This window comes from Oncorhynchus mykiss, chromosome 24 (assembly GCF_057628025.1).
Source record: "Oncorhynchus mykiss isolate SJ-2025 chromosome 24, ASM5762802v1, whole genome shotgun sequence".
Taxonomy (NCBI): Eukaryota; Metazoa; Chordata; class Actinopteri; order Salmoniformes; family Salmonidae; genus Oncorhynchus; species Oncorhynchus mykiss.
In genome coordinates, this window is record NC_143045.1 from 13490545 (window position 1) to 13498620 (window position 8076).

Below are 8076 nucleotides of genomic sequence, written 5' to 3' on the forward strand. Positions count from 1 at the left end.
TTTTTACACATCTTTCATTTTGAGGATAATATTATCTTCTTCTTTTGTCTGGACAGTCTCGATTTGCAACATAAAGACACAATGAAAAGAATAATGAAACAATTACCAAGTACCAGAACATTTGTTCCGTTACAATTTCCCAATTAAAATGTAATTGTTGTTTTTTTTTTAAATAGGGTTTTATCCTGTACCAGTTCACTGAGAGTCAACACTCACTTAGGGGAAAAGGAATGTGTCAAAGTTTTATTTATTTATTCTTGGGTGTGTTCAGTGTTCCAAAGTCCCGCTACTCTCATGCCAAATGCCTGATTAACAGTCCTCTGTGGAAGTCCCCTGTTACACCTTGTTAATTCTGATCTGCCCAGATCAACCTGCACTTTCACGTGCCAAAAATAATGAGCCACCAGTACTAAAGACCGTATGACAGAACACTACTATTGAGCCTTTATTTTTTAGATATTTGATCTATTAACCGTGCCAAACATACAGTATTGTTAGGATATTATTTAAAACATTTGGCATTTATGGGAAGCTAAGAGATCATTTACTCTCTGGGAGTGCTGTTTGTTTTTATAGAGTCTGTGTCATCATAGCCAGTGCTCATTTCCAAAGAACACTTCTTCATTCAAAATGTATGTTACAAATCATCCTAAACTAAATTATGTGAGCTACACATACACATCGGGAAGATTTGAGCATGATATTTGAAACATGCTAACTTGAGGAATATTGACTTGAATGTTTTTGGACAGTCACCAAATGCATTCAGGGAAACAAAACCAAAGCATGGATTGCTGTCTCCCCTTTTCTGAAGACCGCTTCCAGGGTAAGGAAACCATAATGCAATTTAGTCATTTGGATGAACTGTCCTTTTAAAATGCGTTAGCTGTCAGCTACATAGTAAAACTAATAAAAACCATATTATGGTACACAAAATATATTAAGGTTCTCTTTTTGATAGGTTCATGATTGGAACATACACCACTGCTCAAACGTTTGGGGTCACTTAAACATTTCCTTGTTTTTGATGAAAAAAAATTGTTGTCCCTTAAAATAACATCAAATTGATCAGAAATACAGTGTAGACATTGTTAATATTGTAAATTACTATTGTAGCTGGAAACGGCTGATTTTTAATGGAATATCTACAGTGGCGTACAGAGGCCCATTATCAGCAACCATCACTCCTGTGTTCCAATGGCACGTTGTGTTAGCAAATCCAAGTTTATCATTTTAAAAGGCTAATTGATCATTAGAAAACCCTTTTTCAATTATGTTAGCACAGCTGAAAACTGCTGTTCTGATTAAAGAAGCAATAAAACTGGCCTTCTTTAGACAAGTTGAGTATCTGGCGCATCGGCATTTGTGGGTTCGACTGCAGGCTAAAAATGGCTAGAATCAAAGCACTTTCTTCTGAAACTCGTAAGCCTATTCTTGTTTTGAGAAATGAAGGCTATACCATGCAAGAAATGTCCAAGAAACTGAAGATATCATGTGTACTACTCCCTTCACAGAACAGCGCAAACTGGTTCTAACTAGAATAGAAAGAGGAGTGGGAGGACCCGGTGCACAACTGAGCAAGAGGACAAGTACATTAGAGTGTCTAGTTTGAGAAACAGATGCCTCACAAGTTTTCAACTGGCAGCTTCATTAAATAGTACCCACAAAACACGTCTCAACGTCAACAGTGAAGAGGCGACTCCGGGATGCTGGCCTTCTAGGCAGAGTTCCTCTGTCCAGTGTCTGTGTTCTTTTGACCATCTTAGTTTTTTCTTTTTATTGGCCAGTCTGAGATATGGCTTTTTCTTTGAAACTCTGCCTAGATGGCCAGCATCCCGGAGTCGCCTCTTCACTGTTGACGTTGAGACCGGTGTTTTGTTATTTTATGGACAAATAATGTGCTTTCTTTCAAAAACAAGGATAATTTCTAAGTGACCACAAACTTTAAAACGGTAGTGTATATACTGTTGAGATTGAGAGTGATTGTTTTAGGACTGGCCTGTAACAGTTTACCCTGGAGCTGATCATATGACAGTAATTGCCCTTGCAGTACCTGTCATTTCAAACAGTTGCAATAATTGATTGATGAATGTGGGAAAATAAGGTGCAAAGTAAGTGGGATGTGTTTATGATGAACGAGTCATTTTCCTCCTGAGTCACCATTCAAGGTTTGAAAAGAAAGTGAACAACATCTCATAGTTTTCTGCTCCCACAAGTCATCTTTATTAGGGAATCTCATTCCAACATGAGTGCACCGGATATGAATTCCTGAAGTACCACTTTGATATCAAACAATTATAGAACTTGATATAAAATAGCACGTGGCATATAAGAAACAAACTTACTCCAGTACAGGATGTGTATGTATGTGTACATTTGAAAGTCACAGGCACTGATTCACTGTTCATACTCATTCACAGCGTATTCTTATTTGTCTTTGGGTTGGAGTGTTTGCTGACTTGACACAATGTCACTTGAAAGGATTGTGTTGATGTTTCCTATCAAGTCCTTACTTGTGTATAAGGAAGGCGGACCCGATAAAAGTATTTCAAAAGGTTTGATATCTGCACAAACTGTTGAACATGTTCCTTCTGTTCGAACCATAAGGCCTTTCAATACTGATCAAATAGAGGAGCACATTCATCTGTTGCTGTGATAACACCTTCACACCCATGCCCGGGGTATGTGGCAGGTAGCTTAACGGTTAAGAGCACTTGGCCATTAACCCACAGGGTTGCTGGTTTGACTCCCCGCGCCGTCTAGGTGGGCCCTTAACCCTAATTGATCCTGTTAGTCACTCTGAACCAGAGTGTTTGCTAAATAATGGATGAGGAGAGATCTGTTCCTGAGAAACATTATGTCTCCAGATTTTATTTGAATACATACAAATGTTTTTCTCCTAATTTCATGTAACACATTTATAGTCTTGTTTTTTTTTATTTCAGGGTTTTACCAAAGCAATATTATTATGACTTTTATGTTAGCAGTTCTGCTTTTGAAAACAGAAAAAATAAATTATATGCCTCTACAAATGTAGGCTCACTATCCGTGCATCATAAAAGATGTAAGTGGTGTGTTGATTCTCAGCTCTTGGTTCTTTTTCCACATTTATCTGCAGGCCCAGTTGGTTAGCAAACTTTCTCAACCGAGTTGTGATCATCTGCATGTGGGCTTGTTAGGAAAAGAGCATGCAGAGCAATGTTCTCTGCAAAGTCAAGATCCTCAAGCTCTGGGAATGGAGTCCTATCCAATCCTAATGGACCAGTCAATAGCAACCATTAAGAGAATGGGTGAGAGAACGCATACTTGGGGTACACCACAGATGACGGTCTGTTCTAGGGTTGTTAACGAGAATGGCAAATTCAAATTCCCTGTAGAAGTAGCTAACGAGTAACAAGTTTGTGGGGGATGCCATGAGAGGTCTTTCCAAATGTTGTTTCTGAGCACACTGTCGAAGGCATTTCTGAAGTAGATCAAGATGAGGTATAAAGGGACTTTCTATTCCAGGCATAATGTGGTCCATGCAGCCACTCCCTTTTTTGTGAAAACAACTAACCAGATAGGACTAGTCCATAGGGATTTTGCCCCAAGATAAACTCCCCTGTGTTTTCAAACCGGTCTGTCAGTGCCTTTCGATGCAATTTCAGGGGTTGTTCTTGAACATCTCAGCATGGTTAGTGTCAATTCCTTGCCTTTTGACCAGTCCTTAGGTATTGACAAGTCGTCATTGTAAATAAGAATGTATTCTTAATTAATTTACCTGTGTAAATAAAGGTAAATGATTGTCCCTAGATGAATTCCTCAATGTTTCGAACAGGTCTGTACCGAACAGTGTTTGTTCCTTTTGAGACATGTGTGGGTCAGCAAGGCCATACATGTTTGTTCCAAAAATAATTGGCCAGACTAGCACACCTGTGCTCTACCTTTCAGAAAGTGTGCCCTCTAGCACCAGGAAGCCAGAGCAGGGAGAGAAGAGAGGTGCTGCACCATACACGCCACCGTGACACCTGCAATTCTAATTCTGTTTTGAGAGCTCCCCTCCACTTTGGGGCTGCAAACTCCAAACTCCATATATGTGCTGGTGCCACCCCTTTTACTATTAGTATTGCATTGTGTCAAAAATCTAGATTTTCCAACACTCTGCTGTTTTAGTTCCAGACCTACTACCCAGTTCTCTTTAGTCCTTACAGACCTTTTAAGCCTCAGGCCAATAACTTGCTTGGTCTTGGTGTCATAGTGATGCAAATCTTCACTACTTTGTGCAATTATTTTTTATGTGGCTTGTCCCTTCTCCTTTAAACAAGCTGATTTTATTTTTGGCCTGGTCCAAGTGTCATTTATATTTTACTCCTAGGTTTTTGGGTATGTGGTGTTAAAACAAATTTATCCTGTTTTTCGAGCTTGGATTTTTCTAATTTGAAGTCTGATCTTTGCAGTGATGAGGTGTTTGTTGCTGTATGTGTTCCCCTGTAAGCTCATGTGTCCAGTAGAGGTCTTTTCCATTTGCCATTAGGCCTAATCATCCACAGTACATATTTTCCCAACAAGTCCCAGTATAATTGTGTCCTGACATATTGCTCTTTGAAGATTAGGGATGTTTGAGGGCAACTTTTACATTCCCAGTGTTGCAAGAGGGCAAGTCTGAGCATGAGATGTGCTCATAGCTATTGCATTACCAATATAATGTGTTGATGTAAGATTTTTTTCACAGATCATTTCTCCCAGTAGATGAATATGCGGGTTGGTCTGAACCTGTCTGAATGTATCTCTTTTTTCTTTTATCATTGTAAGGACATTATCCCTCGAAGGTTGATCGCTTGTCCATTTGTACCTCAATGATATACAGTCAGGTCCATAATTATTGGCACCCTTGATAAAGGTGAGTAAAAAAAGACTATAAAATAAACATAAAATATTAAATGAGATTGGAGAACATATTGGGAGGGGTCTTAGACCATTCCTCCATACAGACTCTTTCCAGAGCCTTGATATCCTTCATCTGTGCTTATGGACTGCCCTCTTCAATTCAAACCACAGGTTTTCAATGGGGTTCAAGTCCGGAGACTGAGATGGCCATTGCAAAATGTTGATTTAGTGGTCAGTTAACCATTTCTTTGTAGATTTTGATTATTGCTTGGGGTTATTGTCTTGCTGGAATGTCCACTTGCAGTCAGGTGTCAGCTTCCTGGCAGAAGCAACCAGGTTTTTGGTAAAAATGTCCTGGTACTTGGTAAAGTTCATGATACAGTTGACCTTAAAGGGGTAATCTGCAGTCGCATCGTCCATTTTTGGACTTCCTTATTAATGAAATGTTCATATTGATTCTTGAAGAACCTAATTCATTTAACTAGGCAAATCAGTTAAGAAAAACATTTTAATTAGAATGAAAGCCTGCGAACAGTAGGTTATTTGATTTGTTCAGGGGCAGAACAACATATTTTTTTTACCTTGTCAGCTAAGGGATTTGATCTAGCAACCTTTTGGTTATTGGCCCAATGCTCTAACCACTAGGCTAACTGCGGCCTCATCAATATGAAATAGGAAGAGATAGGAGATAAACTCTTTCAAGTTGCTTTCACTTTGTTCATTACTAGAGTTTTAAAATGTGTTGATGCATCAGCTTTTTTCAGGCCCAAATTAGTTAAAGAAGATGGCCTGACAACTTTTATTAATGCACAACACACCCTCCAAAATGTATGCTTTTACACCTGCAGAAAATCCTCATTTATTACTCCACAACTATACAGTCATTTATTTCAAGCATATGAAATCCAATGCATAGAATTACATTTGCTACACCGGAGACTTTGCATTATAGAATTGTTACTTCCAAGATCACTTGTAAAAAATGACTCCTTAAAAAAGAGTGGCGAATGTAAGATAGTTTTCCTGCATTCAATGACCAAAATCACCCTCTTTCTTCTCATGGGTGGAATGTTATTAATATTTGTCATTATTTATTATACAATTAAGAATATTTTTTTTGATCCAGTGTTTCTATGTCAAACAGTTTTGTTATATTTCAGTCTTCTGTGATGTATATAAAGTGTAACATTGGGATGCAAACTCAACATTTTATATATATTTCAACTCTATATCTGACATGGTACAGGTGTCTTCTTCTTTTTTCTAAGCCCACAACCATGTGTGTGGGGTGTATACTTTTGGTTCAAAGTACATTTGTTTAAGATTACCTTGAAACACTTCGTGTGACCTTGATTTAGCCCACTTCAGTAAAATGATTTATTAAACAAGGTTTCACAGCAAGTTCAATGTTATAGTAAAACCACAAAATGTTACTCTGTAAGCCTACGATGGCCCTAAGGGGCCAACCATAAAAGCACTAACTGAAGGGGATGGCTAATAGTAATCTCATCCATGGCACGTTCCATGGCAGAGAATGGATTTGGGTTTTCCCCCATCTCTCAAAGCTATAAGAGGAGAAATATACCTGTTTATTCATACAGGTCCATTTACCATATATCTCGCTTCTGAGGTCATAACAATACAATTTTCACCAATGAGTCACCATTGAGACCAATATCTATTTTAAAACGGAACCCTGCATACACACAAGTTACAAAATAAAATAAAAATACAATAGAATATAATACAAATATTCAAGGAAAACAATCACATTCCTCAGCAAGGAGGTCCCTAAACAAGATTTTGAACTGCCCAAGAGGCACCAGAATCTGCATTTGTAGGGAACTCTGATTGTTCCATACATGGTGTGCAAGTAAGCTAAAAGCAGATGTACCTAACTCTGAGGAGGCCGAAAGGGTTTCCAGAGTTAGTCATTCCTGAGAACGGGTATGGTAACTCGTACTCGTACGGTTATTCATGGTGTTAGGATTTATAGGTAAAAGACAGCAATGGATCGACCTATGTGATTTCAAAGAGGGCCGGCCTACATTCTGGTAAAGAATGCAGTGGTGTGTACTGAACCTTTCACCTGTAGTAAAATGTGGTGCGATATGGTAAACCGTATCTAATGGAGCAAGAGCGAGAGATCCCAACCATTACAACATGGATAGATCATAACATGGATATATCATCCAGTATGAGAAGTTGAGGATATCAACCAAAGCTAGAGAAAAGCAAACATACACTCTTAGAAAAAAGTTGTTACCTAAAGCCATAAAGGGTTGTTTGACTTGTCCCTGTAGCATACCCCTTTTTGGCTGCAGGTAGAACCTTTTCATTTAAGCATTTTTCATCTTCAGATGAAAAAGGTTTCTTGTTGAATCCTACCTGTCCTCAAAGAACCCCTTTAGAAACCTTTTGTCTAATATTTTTCAAGGAGCAAATACACAAATCACATTCTCAACATTTTCTCTTCCAGCCTACAACTAACTTAATACTTCTTGTGAAATTGTTCTGAGGTTTCATCTTCATGACTGGCACTGTGCCGGTTCTTTTAAACTGGCAGCCATAGCTCATGTCCCGGCCTCAGTCTCAGGGCAGCTGTGCAGGCACGTTGGAGCATCTGACATTAAAGGTGCAGTATTCTTAAGAGGGTACAGGATATACACTGGCAGCATTATGATACGAATCAAATAGTTCAGCACTAATGCCATATCGTCCTAACATTGCTGTCATCTTTTTTTCTTAAGTACTATAAAGAAATGCAATCACAAACAGAAAGAGGCTACAAGGTAGGTCACGACCCTGTCTCCTCAGATCCACTACATCTTCCTAAGGGCGTTAATACATGTTATAACAGATATAAGAAGTTGATGGCCTGATGGAGCACGTTGTCATTGGCCATCGATTTTCAAGATGTGCAAAATATATTTTTCCTTTGACAGATAAGACTGATTGTGGTTCCCTTGATGATTTAGTTCAAGTTTCAAACACTTTTATTATGCCCCACTGCTAGCTGTGTTTCATATCGTACATCATTTGGATAAGATAAAGATATCATTTTCTGTTTTATCCTCAACTGAAAATCATAATGTTCTGGAATAGTTGTATTCAGTGCCTATCCTATGAGGCCTTAGAACGGTCAGCTCTGGCCACTCTGAGATGTATTCATATCCTATTAAAAATACATTGAGTCATGGCATTAAAATT